This window comes from Pristis pectinata, chromosome 7, assembly GCF_009764475.1.
Source record: "Pristis pectinata isolate sPriPec2 chromosome 7, sPriPec2.1.pri, whole genome shotgun sequence".
Taxonomy (NCBI): Eukaryota; Metazoa; Chordata; class Chondrichthyes; order Rhinopristiformes; family Pristidae; genus Pristis; species Pristis pectinata.
In genome coordinates this window covers 36,450,708-36,474,891 of record NC_067411.1, presented here as the reverse complement: position 1 = coordinate 36,474,891, position 24,184 = coordinate 36,450,708, and the positions used below count along the sequence as shown (strand labels likewise).

The 24,184-nt window shown below is 40.0% G+C and overlaps 1 protein-coding gene across 1 annotated transcript in view; it reads left to right on the top strand.

Annotated features, from left to right (window-relative positions):
- Positions 1-12,828: 12,828 nt before the first annotated feature.
- The window catches only part of LOC127572484 (multiple PDZ domain protein), a 295,812-nt gene continuing 284,456 nt past the window's right edge, over positions 12,829-24,184 (top strand). The window contains exon 1 of the mRNA XM_052019821.1: positions 12,829-13,057. The gene's annotated coding sequence lies outside the window, so the exon portion shown is untranslated. The remainder of the gene's footprint in view (positions 13,058-24,184) is intronic.

Genomic DNA, 24,184 nt, shown 5'->3' with positions numbered 1-24,184 from the left:
GGCTTTCTTACTCCCCTTATCAAAAAGTACTATTGCATTGAAATTGTTTTATCATTCTTCAAAGATGTTTGCAGTATCAACTTTGCAGTGAGCAATAGAACAACATGGTTGGCCTCAAGGAAAGATTATTAAGATCTGGTGATTTCTGTGGAGCAGACTTCACCTTATACATCATCCATTGTTGTTAGGCATCAGTTACAAGTGTTTGCCACAGTTTGTAAGAGAGTCAGTGTATGAAGGAGTGGGAGGGGCAGCAATCAGCAATGGTGACCCAGGCTGAAAGATTACATTAGAGTCTCAAAGCTACTGTGTACCCAATTTCTGCGAATCACAATTTAGTTATGCATAATATTAAAATAGAAATTAAAGTTTTATGATTAAAAAAATAATTTTAATTGTTCTATAATCCATTGAGTCCAAAGGAGCTGAACTTCAGGACTAGAGTTCAATGCACATACATTAGTACATTGCACATCTAGCACATACATCCTCATGAATTTCTACCTCATTATAGTTTGAAATAGTTTTCTGAGGCAATTATAATCCATAAATATGAAATTAGATTTTTTGGGCCAAAGAGTTTGTTAAGCAGTAATTATGTTAGCTCTTAGTGTGTCATTAACAAAACTACTTAAACTTTGTGTAACAAAACTTCACATTATCAAGGTATTTCACAGCAGGAATAGTTTGTACCTAATCCTCTTGTCAATCACCGATTACATCAGCAGAGGCTGCAAAAAAGCTTATCCTGTGGAGGAGCAGGGAATCAGTGCGCACAGCTTCTGGATTTTCATATTTAAATACATTTGTGCACACTCCAGAAGATGCTGTTAGCTTCACAATGTTAAGACCATGAGTAGTGACAGTTTTGCCATCATTACAACAAGGAAATCCAGACCAATATCTTCTTGAACTTTGTCACAATCTTCTTCAGCAATATTTACACACTCCCAAATAGATGCATCACAAATGTTAAAACTATATGGTTGATTCCCTGTCCAAATCACTCCTGTGAATGGTGAACAGTGTTCCAGTGATGAACTCAGGGTATATCTTTTCCTAATTAGAACAAGGCCAAGCAGCTTCAATTGAAATATTGACTTTCACTTTTATCTTTGCCCTATTGCCTCTTTTGCAGCTAGCTTGCTAATCATTTCACCTGTATCATTTGTTCTATATTCTGAACAAGGTATGGACTGTGTTTTTTTTTATCCTTCCTTATGGAAAATCTTTTGAATATCCAATTTTAATGCATTTATTCCATTTCTTGTGTCTATTCTATTAATTCTTCAAACAGTAGAATAAGTTCAGTGAAGCTTGATATTCCATTTTTAAATAAATATTAACTCTATTGTAGTTTTGAATCTAAATATCTTTTTTTAAACATCTTTGATTACAGATTGCAATATCTTCCCAACTTCTGATGTTACATTAATTGGTTTAGAGCTCCCTGGATTTATTCCAGCTCTATTTTTGAATTTAGGATAGCATTGGCTGTCTAACCAAAAGCACTACCTTATTCCCATCTGTATTGAAATTGTTTTACCATTTGCATGTCCATTCTTAAAAGTTATTTGCAGTTTAGACTTTGAAGTTAGCAGCAGAAAAACATGGCTGACCTAAAGGAAAAATTACTAAGATCTGGTAACTTCTGCGGCTAATGTAATAGGGAGAATCAATAAAGGGGAACCTGAGGTGTAATGAATTCAGATTTCCAAAAGGCATTTGACAAGGTGCCACATAAGAGGCTCGTGCATAAATTAGAAGCTCATAGTATCGGAGGAAGTATATTAGAATGGATTAAAAACCGTCTGTCTCATAGGAAACAGACTGTAAGGATAAATGGGTCCTCTTCAGACTGTAAGGAGATAACTATTGGAGTACTGCAGGGATCAGTTCTTGGCACTCAATTGTTCACTATTTATATTAATGACCTGGAGGAAGGAACAGCATGTAAGGTTCCAAATTTGCTGATAATACAAAAATAGGTGGAAGGGCATATTGTGATAAGGATACTGTGATTCTACAAAGGGATAAAGATAGAGTGAGCGAGCAAAAGACTGACAAATGGAGTTTAATGTGGATAAGTGTGAAGTCATGCACTTCAGTAAGAGAAATCAAAAGGCACATTATTATCTAAATGGAGAGAGACTGCAAATTCGTGAAATTCAGAGAGAGCTAAGTGCTCTAGTACATTAATCACACAAAGCCAGCAGACAAGTCCAATAAGTGGTTAAGAGGGTAAACAGCATTTTAGCCTTTATCACAAAGGGTTTGGCGTTTAAAAATAGGGAGGTATTGCTGCAATTGTTCAGGGTGTTGGTGAGGCCTCGCCTGGGATACTCTGTACAGTTTTGGTCCCATTGCCTAAAACAAAATACAGTAACATTGGAGAGAGTACAAAGGAGATTCACCAGGCTAATTCGTGGGATGAGAGGGTTGTCCTACAAAGAGAGACAAAATAGCTTAGGTCTGTATTCCTTGGAGTTTGGGAGAATGAGGGATGACCTTATTCAAATGTGTAAGATCCTAAAGGGGATTGACAGGGTAAATGCTGGGATGTTTTCACTAGTGGGAGAATTTTGAACAAGGGGACATAACTACAAGATAAGGGGCTGGTCACTTAAACTTGAGATGCAAAGAAATCTCTTGCCTCAGAGGGTGGTGAATTGCTGGAATTCTTTGGCTCAGCAGGAGGGTAGAAGCTGGATCATTAGAAGTATTTAAAGTGAGGATGGATAAATATTTGATAAATCAAGGAATAGAATAGTGTGGAGAAATGACACAGAAGAGGAGTTGAGGCCAGCATAGATTAGCCAAGATCATATTAAGAGATGGGGCAGACTTGAAGAGTCTGATGGCCTACTCCTGCTCTTATTTTCTTGTGTTCATGTACCAGTTCTCTGCCAGTAACTTCTAATTAATTTCTATACCAGCAACCTTACTACCCCTTCCTTAGTTTCTCTGAGCATCCACTTTGTTACAAGGCTTCATCTTATTAGCTTTAGGTGTATAGTAGTCACTTTCATTTATTCTGGTCAGCCATGTGCCTTCAATCATGCTCCCAGCTACACTAAAATCTGTGCATGCAATGTTTCTGCCTCACAGGATGTAGTCTTCCTGTCAAATTATAACTCACAGCTATAACAATGGGTATAGAAATTTCCAAAAGCCAGTCTATGAATTGTCCATGCATAAAGCAGACTCACTTTGTTTGAGCTCTGTGCGCCTCGTGTGCATCAGTCTGTACACTCTACAATTGGCTTTGTAAAAGCTTCAGAAACTACTAAGGACATACACTTACACAGGCGATTGAAGGTTTGATCAGGAAAAGAAAGGAAGCATGTGGCAGGTAAGTTAAGGCACAAGAAATCCAAGGCAATCTCACTAATTAGATCCAAACTGGCTTGGTGATAGGAGGCAGAGGGTATTTCTGGAAGGATGCTTTCCTGATTAGAAGTCTGTGACTAACAGTGTACCACAGGGATTGGTGCCGGGATCCTTGTTGTTTGTGATGTATGTTAACAACTTGGATGTGAATGTAGGAGGTATGATGTGGATGAATGAATGTTGGTGGTGTTGTGGATAGTCTAAGGCAAGAGCAGGATACATATCAGATGGAAAGTTGGGCAGAGCATTGGCAGATGGAATTTAATCGTGATAAGTGTGAGGTGATGCATTTTGGGAAGTCAAATAGGGGTAGGACATGTACAGTATATGGTAGGGCGCTAAGAAATATTGATTAACTGATGGACCTTGGGGTTCAAGTCCATAGTTCCCTTAAAGTGGCAACACAGGTAGATATGGTGGTGGAGAGGGCACATGGAAATTTTGGCTTCATAGGGTGGGGGCATAGAATATAAAAGTTGGGACATTATGTTGCAACTTTATAAAACACTAGTTAGACTGCTCTTGGAGTATTGTGCGCAGTTCTTGTCACCAAACTATAGGAAGGAAGTGATAATGCTTGAGAGAGTGCAGAGGAGATTCACCTGGATGTTGCCTGGATTGGAGGACTTCAGAGCCATAGAGTTGTTCAGCACAGAAATGGCCCTTTGGCCCTCTACATCCATGCCAACCTTTTTGCCCATCTATACTAATCCCATTTGCCCTCATTAGTAAGTATCCTTTTATGCCTTGTCTATTTGTGTCCATCTAAATGCCTCTTAAATGTAGCAATTGTATCTGATTCCACCACCTCCTCTGAGAGTGCATTCCAGTTATCAACTATTCTCTGTAGAAAACCTAGCCCAAAGATCCCCTTCAAATCTCCTACCTCTCTTCTTTTTGATACTTTTATTATGGGAAAAAGATTTTGACTATCTACGCTATCTATGCCTCTCATTAGTTATGGAGTGAGATTGGATAGGCTGGGCTTGTTTTCCCTGGAGGCAAAGAGGCTGAGGGGGTAACCTAATAGAGGTGTATAAAATTATAAAAGGCATAGATAGGATAGATCATCTGAATCTTTTTCTCCTGTGGTAGGGGGGTATCAAAAACAAGAGGGCATAGGTTTAAGGTAAGAAGGAATTTTAAAGGGGATTTGATGGGTAAGCTTCTTTTCCCACAGAGAATGGTTGATATCTGGAGCTTAGTGCCAGAGGAATTTGTCTAATCAGATACAGTCACTATGTTTAAGGCATTTAGAAAGGTATTTGAATAGACAAGGCATTGAAGGATACAGGCTTAATGTGGGCAAACAGGATTAGTGCAGATGGGCAAAAAGGTTGGCATGGACATGGTGGGCTGAAGGGCCCGTTTCTATGCTGTACAACTGCAAGACTCTATGACACATTATACCACATGAAATAATCGTTGTAGATATGACCCATCAGCAATATACACCTCCTTATCAATAATTTTAGATACAGCCTCCAGATAACAAGATCTGACAGCTTTAGTTCCAAGTATGACAAATGCTTTTCAACTGCACAACATTCAATCTGTTTTAAGCATAATTCTCCAGTGCCAGTTTGATTTCCCCCAATGCTTGAAATTGTCAGCTATTATAGCAAGGAATAGGAGATTACAATGGGTTGACAGGGTAGGAGGAATAGTGCAAGAGGGAGGTCTTCAGATTCCTGGGCCATTGGGACCTGCTCAAGATGAATGGATCTCAACAGAGATGGGACCAACATCCTTGCAATCAGATTAAAGTTGCGATGGAAGATTTATACCAGTGAGGAAGGGGGGAGCATTGGAATGAAACTTTTGAGATTAACAACAAGAAGTTGGAGAATTAAACGAGAGAATATGAACAAAAAATGTTGGAAATACGCATAGAGTCAGATAATTCTGGTGGAGAGAGATACTTCCAGAATCATTTCTGTATTCCTACCGAGAGAGCCAAATAGTTCTGGGGTAAAAGAATAGTTCAGAGCTAGGAGACAACTGTGAGGCAGTCAAAGATGGGCCTGGGGTAAAGAAGATCTGTGAGTGGCAGGCAATTTTAACACATGGTACTAAGATGCAGATATAATAGAAATATAGTTAGATTAGATTAGAATAGTTTAGATCAGATCAGATTAGTTTATTACCATATATACCAGGGTGCAATGAAATTCCTTGCTTGCATGAAGCTCATGAAGCCAACGGTATGCATGGTAATAATAAATACAACAATAAATACAATGATAGCCGCAAAATAGCAAAGATTGTAGTGCAATTTGAAGTTGTGCAAAGAAATACTAAAGTGACAATAGCAGAATAACCTAGAGACGTAGAGTTAAGAGTCCAAGAATGTGGCAACACCACCAGGAAGGGATTGTGAAAGAGGTGACTAGTTCAGGTGTCTTGTAGCAGTGGGGAAGAAGCTGTTCTTAGGTCTGGTTGTCTTGCCTTTCAAGCTCCTGTATCTTCTCCCAGAAGGTAGAAGAGAGAAAAGGGAATGGCCAGGGCGGCAGGCATCCTTGATGATACTGTTAGCCTTCGTGAAGCAACACACTATGAAGATGGACCAATGGAAGGAAGTGACAAGCCTGTGATGAACTGGGCTGTGTTTACCAATCTCTGCAGATTCAGTGGTCAAGGGTAGAGTAGTTGCCATACCAGTCTCTGCAGATTCAGTAGTCAAGAGCAGAATAGTTGCCATACCATCAGAATACTTTCTATAGCACATTTATAGAAGTTCAAGAGAAGCCTCGTGGATGTACCGAATCTTCTCAGATGCCTGAGAAAGTGAATACGTTGATGCGCTTTCTTGATCACTGCATCGGTGTAAAGGGACCAAGTGAGGTTGCTGGTGATATCAATACCAAGGAACAGGAGGATTGTAAATTAATAGAAAAATGCAGTGCTGGCTCAAGTTTGGAGGAATGAAGTGAAACATGGAGTCTGTTTCAGTGTGGAAACAGTTAGGGAATAGTGATCATAATATCACCATGTTTAGAATAGTTAGGGAAAAAAACAGGAATAATCAAGTGTAAAGGGAGGATAAATATATGGCCAAAGATAAGGAGATTACAATAAAATTGAAGAAGAGTTTATGAAAGAACTAAGCTGATTATAGCAAGTACACAGAAAAAGAGAAGCAAAAAGGAACATGAGACTAAATTAGTGGCTACCAAATGAATGTATTAAAATGAAGTTTTAACCAGATAAGTAGTAAGAGGAAAGTCAATGAAAGGGCAAGGATGAGGAGCAAAATGATCTTTGTATGGAGGCAATTGGCATGACATGATTAAGAAATGAATGTTTTATAACTGTTGTCACTAGAGAATTCTGCCAAATGAACATTAAAGGAAGGGTAATTGCAATAAGGGATAAGGAGTAGATAAAGACGAAGCACTTAAATGTTTGGCAGTACACCAACCAGAGGGGATATATCCTAGGTTACTGATGGAACTATGGGTGGAAATTAAACCTATCTCAACTTCTGTCCTCTCTACTCCCACATCCAGCAAAGAGACTGTGAAGCTTGTGGACTTCTATGTCACGAAGAATGATACAATCCAGGCCCGTTACCTTTTCCACTTCACTATCTTTCCTTAGTTGATTGTGCCAAGTTCCTGAGGCTCCCAAAAAGTAAAAAAAAACTATAAATGCTGGAAATTTGAAATAAAAACAGGAAATCCAGGAAATGCTAGAACCGAAGGAAGGTCATTGACATGAAATATTAACTCTCTCTCTCTCTCTCTCTCGCTCCACAGATGCTGTTTGAACTGCTGAATATTTTCAGTGTCTTCTTTTATTTTAGTTTCTGAGTCTTGCCCCAACCCTGGCTTCAGCTTGAACTTAGCACCTTTCTCTAGTTTCTCTCATCTCTTCAAACATATTTTGTCCACAAGACTCAGTTCTTGATTCCCTAAACTGCTAACCACCCAGTGCCCCTTCTTGGTCCCCCTGTTAGTTGATATTGTTAGTAGTTCTGGGTCCTCAAGTAATCCCCCTCTTTCCTTGCTGATCTCCCATCATTGTCCAGCATGTCAAAATAATGACTTTTGAATCCATTGTCCACGTAAAGTACCACCCCACCTTCTTCCTTTCTCTCCAATATAATATGTTGTAATTTCTCAAATTAGTACTGCTGTTACCTCAAAATCCTTGTTTGACTCCCTTCAATCAGATATCTGCCTCTGCTAAAACAGCCCTGATTAAACTCACAAGTGATATCCTAAATGATTGATATCCTACTGGTGTAGATAGGGTGAATGTACAGAGTCTTTTTCCCAGAGTTGGGGAATCAAAAATGAGAGGGCATAGGAGAGGAGTTTAACATGAGAGGGGAGAGATTTAATAGGAACCTGAGGGGCAACTTTTTCACTCAGAGGGTCATCTGTATATGGAATGAGCTGCCAGAGGAAGTAGTTGAGGCAGGTACATTAACAACAATTAAAAAAGTACTTGGACAGGTACATGGATAGGAAAGGTTTAGAGGGATATGGGTCAAACGTGAGCAAATGGGACTAGCTTAGATGGGAGTCTTGGTTGGCATGGACCAATTGGGCTGAAGGGCCTGTTTTCATGCTGTATGACTCTATGATTATGTCTGGAGTAATCCATTCCTTCCTGTCCATCGGAACATGTAAACACAACCTTCTTCTCCATCAACTTTTCACTGTTGTTTAGGTGGGTACATACTTGTCTGATTCTACTCCTTGCTACTCATGTGTCACACAGAATCCACAGCATGGCCTCTCTTCCTCTAACCAGACTGTTACATTGGGTGTGTTCACTGAAGATTTATCCTTGTGCCATTTAGTTCTGCACTACAGACTCCCTCTTGGCAACATCATGTATAAACATGACATCAGTATTCATACATATGTTGAACGCACTCTGTTTTTACCTCACTACCATCTCTCTCAATATCTCCACTTTCTCTAAATTGTCAGACTGAGCGGCACAGTTGTTCACTCCTGACCTTGATGTTGTCTGGAGTTTGCACGTTCTCCCTGTGACCAGGTCAGCTTCCCTCCACAACACAAAGACATGCGGGTTGGTAGGTTAATTGGCCACAGTAAATTGGCCCTTGTGTCTGGTAGAATTTGCAGGGAGTTGATGGAAATATGGGTTGAAAAGATTACAGGGGAAAATTAGTGGGGAATAGGATTGCTTTATGAACCAGCATAGACTCAATGGGGGAAACTGGCTCCCGTCTCTGTTACAAGAAAATATGGAAATATGGACTGCTTATCTGATATCCTAGTAAGGGAGAAGCAGAAATGTTCCCCAACTAAATATTGGGAAAGCTAAAGTCATTGTCTTTGGTCACCATCACAAAAGCTGTTCATTAGCAATAATTGCATCCCCCAACTTGAGTGACAATAGTTGATCTTGAGTTCCGTTTTGGAGTTCAGTTTTGGAACTCACATCTATTGCATTACTAAGATTTCCTGCTGTGATTCCTAAAATTTTAACTAACTTCACACTTCCACCTTTGGATCTGCTGCTGAAACCCTCACACACCTCTTTGTTATTTCTTGTTTCAACCCTGCTTGTTCTTCCAGATTCTACTCTCCACAGACAAGCTCATCTAAAACTCTACAGCCCATGTCCTAACTTGCTTCAAGTCCCATTGACTCAAATGGGTTTCTGTTTAAATAATACATCAGTTTCAAATTTCCCACCCTTGTTTTCAAATCCCTCCAAAGTTTGGCTCCTTGCTGACAAAGTACTATCCTCCAAGCGTATAACCTTTCAGAGTATCCAATCCTGGAATCTCGGTCATCCTTGAATATAATTGTTCCTCCACTGGCAGATGTGCCTTCAATTGCCATGACCATAAGGTCTGGAAATCCTTCTCTAATCCTTTTTATCTCACTTCCTGTGTCTGTGTGGGTTTCCTCCGGGTGCTCCGGTTTCCTCCCACATTCCAAAGACGTATGGGTTAGGAAGTTGTGGGCATGCTATGTTGGCACAGGAAGCATGGTGACACTTGCAGGCTGCCCCCAGAACATTCAATGCAAAAAATGCATTTCACTGTGTGTTTTGATGTACGTGTGACTAATAAAGATATCCTATCTTATCCTCTTTTTCCTCCATTTTTCCTTTATGGTGTCCCAAACCCATACAGGTCAGAAACAGGCCCTTTGGCCAACCAAACACACACCAACCAACAAGCACACATTACACTAATCCCACATTCTCTCCACATTCCCTTCAACTCCTCCCAGATTCAACCACTCACCAACACACTAAGGGCATAATAGGCCACACAGTGGCCAATTAGCTTACCAAACCTGCATGCCTTTGGGATATGGGAGGAAACCGGAGCACCCGGAGGAAATCTGTTTGTCAGATTGAGAACATGTAAACTCCACACAGACAGCACCCAAGGTCAGGATTGAACCCAGATCACTGAATCTGTGAGTCAGCAAGGCTACGATGTGTGCCATAAGACCATATGACATAGGAGCAGAATTAGACCATTCAGCCCATTGAGTCTGCTCCACCATTTGATCATGGCTGATTTAGATCTCATTCTCAATCCTATTTTCCTGCCTTCTCCCTGTAACCTTTGCCCTTAGAAATCAAGAACCTATCAACCTCCGCTTTAAATATACCCAATGACTTGGCCTCCACAGCCATCTGTGGCAATGAATTCCATAGATTCAACACACACTGGCTAAAGAAATTCCTAAGCATCTGTTCTAAATGGATCTCCTTCTGTTCTGAGGCTGTGCCCTCTGGTCCTAGACTCTGCCACTACTAGAAATATCCTCTCCATGTCTACTCTATCCAAGCTTTCAATATTTGGTAGGTTTCAATGAGATCCCACCCCCCCCCCCCCCCCCCATCCTTCTAAACTCCAGTGAGTACAGGCCCAGAACCATCAATCGCTCCTCATATGTGAACCTTTTCATTCCATGATCATTCTTGTAAACCTCCTCTGGACCCTCTCCAATGCCAGCACATCCTTTCTTAGATATGGGGCCCAAAACTACTCATAATACTCCAAATATGGTCTGACCAATGCCTTATAAAGCCTCAGCATTACATCTTTGCTTTTATATTCTAGTCCCCTCAAAATGAATGCTAATTTTGTATTTGCCTTCCATACTACCGACTCAACCTGCAATTTAACCTTCAGGAAATCCTGCACTAGGACTCCCAAGTCCCTTTGCACCTCCGATTTCTGAATTCTCTCCCTATTTAGAATGTAGTCTGTGCCTTTATTCTTTCTACCAAAGTGCATGACACTTTGCTCCGCAGACTCCCTGCTTCCTCAACACTAACTGCCCCTCCACCTATCTTTGTATCATCCGCAAGCTTGGCCACAAAGCCATCAATTCTGTCATCCAGATCATTAACATACAAAGTGAAAAGTAGCGGAACCTCTAGTCACCAGCAGCCAACTAGAAAAAGCCACCTATATTCCCACTCTTTGCTTTCTGCCAGTCAGCCAATCTTCTATCCCTGCTAGTACCTTTCCTGAAATACCATGGGCTCCTATCTTGTTTAGCAGCCTCATGTGCAGCACCTTGTCAAAGGCCTTCTGAAAATCCAAGTAAACAACATCCACTGACTCTCTTTTGTCTATACTGCCTGTTCCTTCCTCAAAGAATTCCAACAGATTTGTCAGGCAAGATCTCCCCATAAGGAAACAATGCTAACTTCAGCCTATTTTATCATGACCTTCCAAGTACCCCAAGACCTCATCCTTAATAATGGACTCTAAAATCTTACCAACCACTGAAGTCAGGCTAACTGGCCTATAATTTCCCGTCTTTTGCCTCCCTCCCTTCTTAAAAAGTGGAGTAACATTTGTGATTTTCCAGTCCTCTGGAACCATTCCTGAATATAGTGATTCTTGAAAGATCACTATTAATGCCTCCACAATATCTTCTGCTACCTCTTTCAGAACAACAAATTGTGGTTGGCCACTGGAATGCACTGCCTAAATAATAATTTGGTTTAATCAAAACTTTAAAAAGAAAATTGGATAAATAAACTAAGCATTAAAAGCAGGTAGAATGGGATTTATGGGCAATCCTATGAATGATCCAGCACAGGTAGAATGGGACAAATGGCCTCCTTTTGTGCTGAGGCATTTTGTATTCTATGATTCTAACTGAGTAAGTTTACTTAATTCAGATATGTCAACAAGATATCAACTTAGTGCTGTTGTTATAATGTTCCAGCTATAATGATAAACACAATCTTAAGAGTGTACTTGCACAATTCCAGTTTGGATGCGAAGGAAGATGTGAAAATACTGCATTCTAAAATTTATCCCACCTCTTACTAGTCAATTAATAGCTCCAGTGAAAATCATTCCCCTTTGTGTCTGCAGCATTGATAGGAAGCAGAGATGTAGGATCAACACAGATGCCACAAATATGTATCATGTTGATCCAGTGTCAACACCTTCTAAAGTTATTTGAATGCAAGAGTCATACACGTGCGGCATATTGCAGAATTGGCTCGTCCTCTTTGCTCACACATTCATCTTGTAAGCATATGTCAGAAAATTCATCAGCCGCAGTTCTGAAAAGTATTAGTGTGGAAAGGAGAAAGGTATTTCCTGATTAAATTATTAAGTACTTCTATAATCTATGAAAACACTAGCTCCTTACAATAGGATTAAATATCCACTGTTTCAGGAACACATGGTTAATGTTTCAAGATCTCTAATAATCTAATATTTATAGTAATGCCATTGTGGTTACCCAAATATTTGAAATCATCATAGATCTGTCTTTCTCATGTCATTAAATAGCTAGAACTCTGATTCCTAAAAGAGAGTGGGTGAAAGTCGTGGGAAACTGACTAGAGATCTTAACCTGAAAATAAGCTTCATGGAAAATTCATTAAGCACGGTAACATTAATCATTACTTCAAATGGATTACTTCTTCTAGTAACTCAGTATAAAGTAAAAATGCCCTGTTAATAATAACTGGAACTTGATCCAAGTGAGATTTTAAGTACCACATCCTGAACCTGTTCACAAATTCCAATTTTCATCATAAAGCAATTTAATACTTAAAGCTGAAGTATTATGTGCATGTTTCTGTCTCTTCTGCGCAATCCTAACCTGGCACTTTGCCAGAATATTCTTTTACTAATCATACAACAATTTGTTGAATATTCACATGTTTTAAACTTTGGTTGGAGAGCCAAGCTGCCAAAGAAGGGTGTGGGGATTACAATGTACAATTAACCAAAGCCTGTTGATTTCAAAGGAGGCAACATGCCAACATTGTGCTGTCTGCTCATTTCAATAACTTCAGCATCTAGCCAACACTTCCTGCCCTGTTTGCACAGTTGATTGGTTCGGCACATCAGCAGGGACCAATATCATAAGTGTCCAGATCCAGTTAAAGCTCGCCTAAAGGGGAGGTGCACTGAGGCTGGATCAGGTACTCATTGTCTTGTAAGAAGTTAATCTGACCTGGGAAATACTGAAGAATGGCACCACATGAGAGGGATGTGAGCTAATTTTTTTGGACGATGTAGTGCAAACCTTGGCTGAGGAGGTGTAAAGAAGGAGAGGTGTTTTAGATCTACAGTGAGGCCCATGATCAGAAGACTGTGGAAGTCATTTCCAGATGTCAAGTCCTGAAGAAGTCAGTGCAGTGGCATAAGAAAATCAATGAACTCTCACTGCTGCTCAAGGTCAGTGCATATGTCTTCAAATGCCTTATCTCACCAAACATTTCACCACACCTACACCATTTGCACACCAAATATGTCAACCAACCCAACGCAATTTGCTTAACCTTATGCAGACTTAGTGCTGCTGTAATCCTCACACCCACATCTAACAGCAAACAAATACTGCCAGCAATTTAACCCATGACCTCCTGTTGGGAGACTTCCTTGTAATCCCCCTCCCTTTTCCAGCAGCTGTGTGCCCTCAGCTCATTCCCCTAGTAAGTCTGTATTCCAAGAGAAACGACAACAGATCTACCTAGCATTGAGCCAGAAAAATGTCTTTCCATTCCCTGTAGGTTCCTGCAAACTGAAGCAACTGTAGCGAGGACCAAACACTTGCAAAATTGTAGCAACAAGCAAAGGAAATCAGCTAACCAGTAACTGGCCTGGAAGTAATGAATAATCATTTTCAAAGCTCTGGTGTGGCTTCCTCCCTGCTGCTGGTTGCATGTTCTGTGGTGTACAGTTAAGAGAAATCGCTAGCTGGAGTGTTAAACTCCTAGATGATTACAGAGCATCAAACCAGTATTGCACGTCAGGATCATTCGGCATTCATTGAGCTAGCTCGAGTGCCTTAACCATTATGGTATCCATTTCAACTGATCCCACAGATGCCTTACTGGAGCTCTTAAGAATACTTGAGGATGATAAAACACCTAGTCGGTCATTGGGACTGTGTAAATCCTGCACTGTAAACCACTCATGGGCCACAACACGTGACAACCACAAACAGAAGCCAAAACATTTCTTGTTCAGGATTCAGAAGTTATTGGTATAGCATTTCCAAAAGTTAATCTTTTGGAAAATTAATGAATTTTTTAAAAATGCTATTTGTCAGCAAAATATACTTTCGAGCATTACGTGCTTTACAGTGCTCACAGGGTTAAATGAATCGTGCATCACTTGCCAAATTACTCAAGCTGTTTCAGAAGGCTTAGCCAAGTATGATAAATAAGTACTGAGAGGAGACAAGTTATTATATGTACCTGCTAGTTCCCCAAGAGAATAGAAGGTTATGTGTGCCAGAGTACAGGCATCTGTAATATATTAAATATTTGGAAGTAATCTTAAATCCATCATTTTTTATCAGAAAAATATTGAGAAATAAAATGAGCTCAGGCTGTTGATACATATTTTGATGTGTGGGAAGCCAGAGACTATCATAAGTTAGAATCCATCATCTTTGGTTAGCTTGTGCTATCAGGAAGAGACACTATTGGCTCTGCAAATGGGTAAAATTTCCACCAACTTTCATTACAAATAGTTTCTCTAAATATTTTCTCAAGAAGTTTGCATATTGCTGCAATTGCTACAAAATCAGATTTATGTCCGAGGTTCAATCATGTGGTAGGAGTAGTCAAATGGGATTGTAAATCAGGTGCTAGAAACACTCACTTTAGAGGGTTAATCGTGTGCTATGATCAAATGCTAACATCAAGTACTTACTAGGATCAATCACGTGCTAACATCAAACACCTGTCAGGATCAATCACCTGCAGAATCAATCACTTGAAAAAAGCAATAGCCTGCTGGGATCAGTCACTGGCCAGCATCACTGACCTGCTGCAGTTAATCTCCTGCACAATCAATTGCATTTAGGATTAATAACCTGATTGGATCCAGCATCTCAGTCACCGGTAGGACCAATGACACTTAGGATCAATCAACAGCCAGGTACATTCACCAGCTAGGATCAACCACCTGCTCAGAAGAATCACACACTAGGATTATGCTGCGATCTATCACCTGCTAGGATCAATCACAAGCCAGCGTCAATCACCCGTATGATCCAATGTCCTGCTAAAAACAATTGCCTGATGGCATCAGCCGCATGCTGGGATCAATCACTTGCTCAGAGCAAGCACCTGTTAGGTTAATTTACAGGAGGCAATGTATGAAATCTTGAGAAATGAGAAATAGAATTCAATCCAGTGAAGCTTGAGGTATCATAAAATCATAGAAAATTTACAAACTGAAGGAGGACGTCAGCTCACTCCTACCCAGCATTATCCCACCTTCCAGTACTGCATTCATAACCCTGCAGGTCATAGCTCTTCAAGTACATATCCAAGTACCAGTTAAATGTGATGGGATTCTGTCTCTACTCATCTTTCAGAAAGTGAGATCTAGACCTCTACCGTCCACTGGGTGAAAAGAATTGTCTTCATTCCTCTAGCAATTACTTTAAATCTATAAACTATATAAACCGTCTGCTTAGAGAAATATCATCCTCTCTAATTACTTCATCTGGACCCTAATAATTATTATATACCTCAGATAAGATTCACGTCAGCTTCCCCTATAATATGGAAAACAATTCTAACTTATCCAAGCTTTCCTCATGGCTATCGATTTCTAGTTCTTGCAACATGCTTATTACTCTTCTCTGCACACACTCTCCAATGTAATGACATTTTTCCTATAATGTAGTGATCAGAACTGGCCTAAATAGTCTTGTAGAGAAACAAAGGACTGCAGATGCTGGAATCTAGATGAAAAACACTATGATGCTGGAGGAACTCAGCAGGCCAGGCAGCATCCGTGGAGAAAAGCAGGTGGTCAACGTTTCTGGTCAGGACACTTCTTCAGGACTGAAGATAGGAAAAGGGGAAGCCCAGTATATAGGAGAGAAAAAACAGAGCAGCGATAAGTGGACAAAAGAGGGGAGGTGGGGTGGGCACAAGGTGGTGATAGGTAGATGCAGGTGAGAGATAGTGATAGGCAGGTGCGGGGGGTGGTGGGGAGAGCAGATTCACCGGGGGATGAGTCAAAGGTAAGGGAAAAAAAGGGGCAGAAAAAGAGACGGGCTAGGAAAGGGAAGAAAAGAAGGAGCATGGTTGGGGGTGGGTGTGGGGATCACTTAAAGTGGGAGAATTCAATGTTCATGCCAGTAGGCTGCAAGGTTCCAAGACAGAAAATGAGGTGCTGTTCCTCCAATTTGCACTTGGAATTCTGCTCGCAGTGGAGGAGGCCGAGGACAGACATATTAATGATAATGTGGAAGGGGGAGTTGAAGTGACTGGCAATGGGGTGTTACGAGCCGGGTTGCTACTTGGTGAATGTCCCTTTCGGGCACCTGGACAGTAGAGTAGTAGAGTGTGTGTGGTGTTATCTACAAGACGGCAAGACTATAATTGGTATTGGTATTGGTTTATTATTGTCACTTGTACTGAGGTACAGTGAAAAACTTGCCTTGCATACCGATCGTACAGGTCAGTTCATTACACAGTGCAGTTACATTGAGTTAGTACAGAGTGCATTGATGTAGTGCAGGTAAAAACAATAACAGTACAGAGTAAAATGTCACAGCTACAGAGAAAGTGCAGTGCAATAAGGTTCAAGGTCACAACAAGGTAGATCATGAAGTCATAGTCCATCTCATTGTATAAGGGAACCGTTCAATAGTCTTATCACAGTGGGGTAGAAGCTGTCCTTAAGACTGGTGGTATGTGCCCCCAGGCTCCTGTATCTTCTACCTGATGGAAGAGGAGAGGAGAGAATGTCCTGGGTGGGTGGGGTCTTTGATTATGCTGGCTGCTTCGCCAAGACAACGAGAGGTAAAGACAGAGTCCAAGGAGGGGAGGCTGGTGTCTGTGATGCACTGGACTGCGTCCACAACTCTCTGCAGTTTCTTGCGGTCCTGGGCAGAGCTGTTGCCATACCAAGCCATGATACATCCAGATAGGATGCTTTCTATGGTGCATCTGTAAAAGTTGGTGAGAGTCAAAGGGGACAATCCAAATTTCTTTAGCCTCCTGAGGAAGTAGAGGCGCTGGTGAGCTTTCTTGGTCATGGCATCTACATGATTTGACCAGGAAAGGCTATTGGTGATGTTCACTCCCAGGAACTTGAAGGTCTCAACCCTCTCGACCTCAGCACCATTGATGTAGACAGGTGCATGTACGCCACCCTCTTTCCTTGAAGTTAATGACCAGCTCTTTTGTTTTGTTGACATTGAGGGAATGGTTGTTGTCATGACAGAATTCCACTAAACTCTCTACCTCCTTCCTATACTCTGACTCATCGCTGTTTAAGATACGGCCTACTATGGTGGTATCACCTGCAAACTTGTAGATGGAGTTAGAGCAGAATCTGGCCACACAGTCATGAGTGTATAGGGAGTAGAGTAGAGGGCTGAGGATGCAGCCTTGTGGGGCACCAGTGTTGAGAATAATCATGCCAGAGGTATTGCTGCCTATACTCACTGATTGGCTGATTGTACAGAGAATCAGAGAGAATCGGAGAGAGAGAGAGAGAATCGGAGAGAGAGAGAGAGAGAGAGAGAGAGACTGCTGGTCTCTGCACCTATGGATGAGGAACAATAGGTGTGTCTGTCACTACAATCCATGCATGGATTTTTTGGAACAATCAAGTGGAGTCCACTTTGTCATTAACCTGTTCTGGAAAGCAAATATTTCTGTGGGCAGCCACGTAATGAATGCCTTTGGGGTGGCAGATACTTCGAAACAAAGCAGTGGAGATCTTCGGAGATTGAGGTGTCATATGGGTTCCATTGTGGAACATGTGGTTTTCGTAAAATCTCTCTACATTCTCTCTGCATTTTCTCTTCAGTCAACGGTGGTTTTGCAAAATCCTTTGCTCACGTTCTACCTTATGACTTGCTGAACTGAACTTTGAGAACTATTCCTAGACTTGGGGTTTGGGATTTTGCCACACACGCACTTTCGAGTTTAGTTTTGGGGCTGATGTTTAATATCTAACATTTTCATTTTTCTTATTATTACAAGTAGTTATTAATAAAATAGTTTCTAACACTTATACATGGCTCGTTGTGTTTCTATTGTTGCTAGTGCGTAACAAAGGAGATGCAGATCACGGTAATAGACAGAGCGCAGGTGTTCTGTGAAACTGTCACCTAGTCTGTGTTTGGTCTCACCAATGTAGAGGAGGCCACACTTGGAGCACCAAATGCAGTAGATGATATCAAGTAGTCTTGCAGTTAGTTATAGCCTAAGATCCTTGCTCTTATATTCTCTACATCAGCTAATAAATGGAAGCATGCCTCTTTACCAAATTATTGATCTACTTTGCTGCTTTCATGGATCTATGGACATACATTCCAAGGTCCTTTTGCTTTCATGGAGTCGTACAGCATGGTAACAGGCCCTTGAGCCAACTCACCCATGTCAACTAAGATGTCTACATATGCTAATCCCATTTTCCTGCATTTGGCCTATATCCCTCTATTTCTTTCCTATCCATGTACCTGTCCAAGTGCTTTGTAAACACTGCGATTGTACCTGCCTCTATCAGCTCCTCTGGCAGTTTGTTCCACATAACCACCACCCTCGGTGTGAAAAACTAACCCCTCAGATCTCCTTTAAATACTTCCCTTCTCACCTTAAACCTATGTCCTCTAGTTTTACACTCCTCTGCACTGGGAAAAGAATGACTATCTACCCTAGCTATGCCCCTTGTAACTTTCTAAATCTCCTCCTTAAATCCCTCAGCTTCCTGTGCTCCAGTGTGAACAATCCCAGCCTATCCAGTCTCTACTTGTAACTAAAGCCCTCCATTCCAGGAAACATCCCAGTGGATCTCTTTTGCAATTTTTCTAGCACTACCACATTCTTTCTATTCTGTGGTGACCAGAACTGTACACAATATTCCAAGTGTGGCCGAAGAAATGTCTTGTACAGCATGAACCATGACGTCCCAACTCTTATACTCAATACTAGGAAAGCAAGCTAAACACCTACACTTCCCTATTCACCTGTGTCACCATTTTTAGGGAGCACCCCAAAGTACCTCTGTACATCGATGTTTCTAAGGTCCCTATCATTTACCGTGTATGTCCAACCAGTATTAGACAACTCAGAATGCATTACCTCACACTTATCTGGATTAAATTCCTTCTACCACCACTCTGCCTGACTTTCTAGCTGATCTATGTGCCTCTGTATCCTTAGGCACCCATCCTTGCTATCTACAGCTCCACTAATCTTTGTGTCATCTGCAATTTTACTTGTCACATTATGCAATATCCTCCAATTTATTGCATATTTCCTCGCCTTGTTGCTTCTTTCTACATTCAATGCCTCACACTTGTCTGAATTAAATTTCATCTACCACCACTCTGTTCAACCAAGCAGACCATCTGTGTCTTCTTACAATTCAATATGTCGTTTTCTACATTTGTTTCTGTCATCCACACAGCCACATTTTTGTATTATCTACAAACCTCTTTTTCATGGTCCTACATTTAAGTTGATATTATCCGTGTTTTCCTTGAAAACTTTGAATCTCCTTCTTAAATGCCTCCTACAGCTTTGAGACTGATTTACCGTCAAATATATATTACAAAAACCAAAATACTGAGCATTGAGCCCTATGAAACCTTCCCTTTCCACATACAGGCTACCTTCCTGATCCCTAATAATTCTGTTCTGTCTTTAGTTTCTCAGTTTGGATTTTCTTTGATCTTACATGACAGTGCCTCTTCACATCCTCTTTTTTTTCTTTACTAATTTTTCTTTCTATACTCTTCCAGATTTCCTGCTGTATTAAGCTCTCATAAACTTCCTTTCCTTGTCTTAGTTTATCTACCATGTATCTTGCCATTAAAGGGGCTCTGGATTTGGCAGCCCCACCTTTTCTTTTTGTGATAACCCAATTATCCTGAAACCCTTATTAAATGCCTTCTACTGTTTTGAGACTGATTTACTTTCAAATAGCTGCTCCTATCCACTTTTGCTAAATCTCTATTCAATCTGGTAATATTGACCTTATCCTAGTTAGAATCCCAACCCCTATTTTGTGTTTATCATTTTCCAAAATTGTCCAAAATCCAACTGAATTATGATCACTACTACAAAAATGCTCCTCCCCCCCCCACAGATACTCTTCCTACGTCCCTAAAACCAAATGCAGAATTACATCCCCTTCAAGCTGAACTTGCAACTAATTGGCTAATATGGTTCTCGTGAATGCAATTTAGGAATTCTATATTTTACCTTTTACACTGAGCAAGATAATTCAGTCATCCCCATTATTGCCCCATTACTGTGAGAAATTTACCAGATTTGCTCTCCTATCTTCTTCAGTACCCATCCAACAGTATGATGATCCCTTTTGAATTCAGCCTGATGGAAAGAATAGAATAGATTAGGCTGTGATTCATCTAGCAGTCATCAGTACATGTTATAGCAAGGAGGATGCAGAAATCTTTGTGATCTCTCCCTAGGGTCATGAGTAAGTAGACTAATAACTACTTACTCACTGACTCCTAGGCAGTTAACCATGCAATGCTATTGCTGCTTGTTGGTTATAAAGTCTTTGGTTAAAAAAAATGGCAAGACCACAGGATGATGGGTGGGGAGGGCGGACAGGTATGGAACTGCCAGATACGTACAGCACAGGCTATCAAGCAAACACAATAAGACATTCTGGGAAAATGCAACTTAATATCTGCAACATTGTGTACCATAGATATAGAAGATAGAAATCTTCCGGCTTTTAATTTAAACAGTATTTTCATTGCTTACATGAGTAACACTCCATTCACGTGAAACATTAAAACCATAACACACTTGACTGAATAACAACTCAATCATTGTGCATAGTCAATATGACTCTCCATGAACACATAAGAAATTACCAGTGACATTTTCTTAGATTTTCTTTAATAACTTAACAATTGTTTTAAAATTTTAAATTGCTTATAATCTGACAAGATCTGCAATTATTCAATTGATTTGCAAAATATTTTATAAACATTTGATCATTGTTTATGAAATATGGGGCCTTTGTATTTTCAGTGGAACATCTGTATGAACACATCGTGCTCTGCTAAGCCTCCAACTGACCCCCAAAAACAATCAAACGAATGTCTGGAACATCTTTCTGTTTCATTCTGCATTTCTTACCTTCGTCTGTCTGCAGTCCACTGATAACTTGTCTGTTGTCCCTGGGACATAATTGTTACAATAGTTCTGTTTCCTGTTGGATACATATTCATCTCTGAAGTATGTGTTTACTAATCTTTGATTTCAATTCCAACGAGAATTTGACTAAGCCATTTTTACTGTGAACCCAAGGGAATTTAATTGTTCTTACAGTGTATCCCTCCCAAAAACGTATTATAGTCTTTGGATAATCTCTAGTGTCACGACAGTGGGATCTTACCTTGATTTAACACACTATATCCAAGAATAATCTTCTTACATTTCTATGAATTCTTTCTTATTAACATGGGTTGTTCAGGATTATACATACAGTCTATGCATGTTCCCATCACATGCCCAAATTCAATTTTTATTTTAAATGGAAGCTGTGACAAACTTTAAGCACCAGTAGTATAAGTAGTCAATATAGTATTCTAAATGGAAATAATTACTGGAGAATCAAAGGACAGAGAGGAAACTATTGTCTTGAACCAGTAGCTGGATAACTGAAATAAAACCGGAAAATGCTCAACAAGTCAGGCAGCATCTGGCAAGTGAGAAAGAGAGTTGATGTTGCAAGATGATAACCTTGTATCTGAACTGGGAAAAGTTAGAAAACAAACAAGTTTAAAGTTGGAGAGAAAGCAAGAAGGGCAGAGAGAGTAAAAGGAAAAGTATGGGATAGAGTGGAGGCCAGGGAGATATGGTGACACAAAGGTTTCCTACATTGTTTTACAATGAAGTTCAGTACAAACTTACAAGGTGGGCACCTTATCTTCTGACTAAGCATATTACAGCCTTTCAGATTCAACACTGAATCGAGCAATTTCAGATAATCTGTCATGCCAGTCCTGCACCTCACAGTTCCAGTATTCATTTTTTTTCTCTCTTCTCTGCTGGCCATTTCAGATTTTATTTGGCTCCTCCAGACATATCTTTTAATATCAACCAGCCTTTACCACCCTCTTTCAGCTGGCAGCACCACCACTCATGTCCTGGCCTTCACTCCATCACTGAGCATCCTTTTTATTCTCTCTGTCTCTGGGCATCCTTTTTATTTTCTCTATCTCTTCCTCCTTTCTGAGCAACTTTGAACTTATTTATTTCAAAATTTTCCCTGTTCTGATGAAAGATTAACCTGATATATTAGCTATGTTTTTCTCTCTCTCTGCAGAATTCTCTTTCTTCTCTTTCCAACGTTTTGTTTTAATTCCTAAACCAGTACACCGAAGTTATGGGGACTGAACATTAAAATAACATACATGGGAAGCTAATTTTGCATTTGAACTCCAAGATTATCTGTCATTTTTTAAAAGTAACTTCAAATGAACAACAGAATAATCAACAAACCTACTATTTATAAGAGTTCTAATTTGACCTGTTATAAATTCTAGACTTGCTCTTTGTAACCAATGATCCACTTCTAATTCATTTGGCATCAGAAATGCAAACAAGTTGAATGTTAAATGTACTTCTTTGCTAATGGATAATTAGTAGAAATTGTTGCATTTTGTAAAACATTTTTTACTGCTTGTGGGCATAAACTCAACTCTGTGAATGCCTCCTACTTGGCCAATGTCAAAAGTCAACAAAATATCTGCAATGAGGCAAGAATTTACCATGAGTAAATCACATTTTCAAGACTTTAACAAATGAAAAATCACAAATATACACAAAAATCATATTTTTAAGACATTTTAGTTAAAGAAGTCCAGTCACACATGGTCCATTCATATCCCAAGAAGATAAAGGTGGGTTTTCCCAATAGAAAAAAACAATTTAGAACCATATGCTTTATTATAGAGAAATTCCCTAAACACCGGCAGCAGTGTTGCAGCTCTTAAAGGGACAACATCACTTGCAAACTATAAATCTCTGTTTTTGTGGCTCCTTGGTAACATTTTAAAGTCACCAATTCTGTAGCCAGGTTGCTTGTGGAACTGCAAAGGATAGTGTTATAAAGTAATCTATTAAAAGGTCTTCTTTAAAGAGGGCATCACAGTGGTGCAGCTAGTGGAGCTGCTGCCTCACAGCTCCAGTCACCTGGATTCAATCCTGACCTCAGATGCTGTCTATGTGGAGTTTGCATATTCTTCCTATGACCTTGTGGCTTTCCTCCGGATGCTCCAGTTTTCTCCCACGTCCCAAAGGTGTTCAGATCAGAAGATTAATCTGTTACTGTTAATGGTACTTACTGTGTAGGCAAGTGGTAGAATCTTGGGGGAATTGATGGAAGTGTGGGGAGAATTAGTTTAAATGGGTACTGGATGGATGCCATGGGCTTGTTCTGTGCCGTACAACTCTAAGACTATATTTCTATGAAACAGCGTCAAAAGGAACCTCTAAAACCTAGACCTTGTTTAATAGACATGCCTTAAAACCTCCCTCATTTCAAGCAGAATTTACTACAGTGAAAAACCAAATCTTCCTCCAAGTTCCAAGTCATCCACACACACCTCCATTATATTTTCTGTGTTTCCATCCTGCCAAGTCATTAGCACATCTCCTCCTGTATAAATTCACAATACAGGAAAAAAATATTGAATTGAAAATGCCTGTGACAGCTCTTTGAAAGTGTGTTGCATTTAATCCAGTTCCTTTGCCCTTTCATTTTACCCTTTCCATTTTCTTTTTTTTCCCAAATACCTCCCCTCCCCCTCACCAATTTCCTTCTAAATGTTTCTTTGGATTTCATTTCCATCATTATTTCTAATGGGCATCCCATGTCCCAACAAGTGCTGCTCAGAAATATTCCTCTAACTTTATTTTGATTTCTCTTTGTGATGGCCTTGAATTTATGTTGTTGAGTTACTGGTTCAATAACCAATGGTAAGTATTTATCAGAGTCCACTATTAATATCTTAAGAAAAATGCCTCAGCTCTCCTGTTGTTTATCAATTCTTATATGCTGCAATTATCCTATCATCTTCCTGCATGTCCTCTGAAGTCTTTTTATCACCATTAACTATCTCATAATGCCCAAAGTGGAAATAATATTCCAACTAAAGCAGTTTTAATTATTTACATGGGTTGAGAACAGCTACCTCTTCCCTTTTGTCGTCTTTGACCTATTTATAAAACCTACCACCGCATTTTTACAGATATATTAATTTGTCCATTCACTTGTAAACATTGTGCATTTGAGTCCTGTAAATGTCTCTGCCCTTCTACTTTTCCTCCAGTG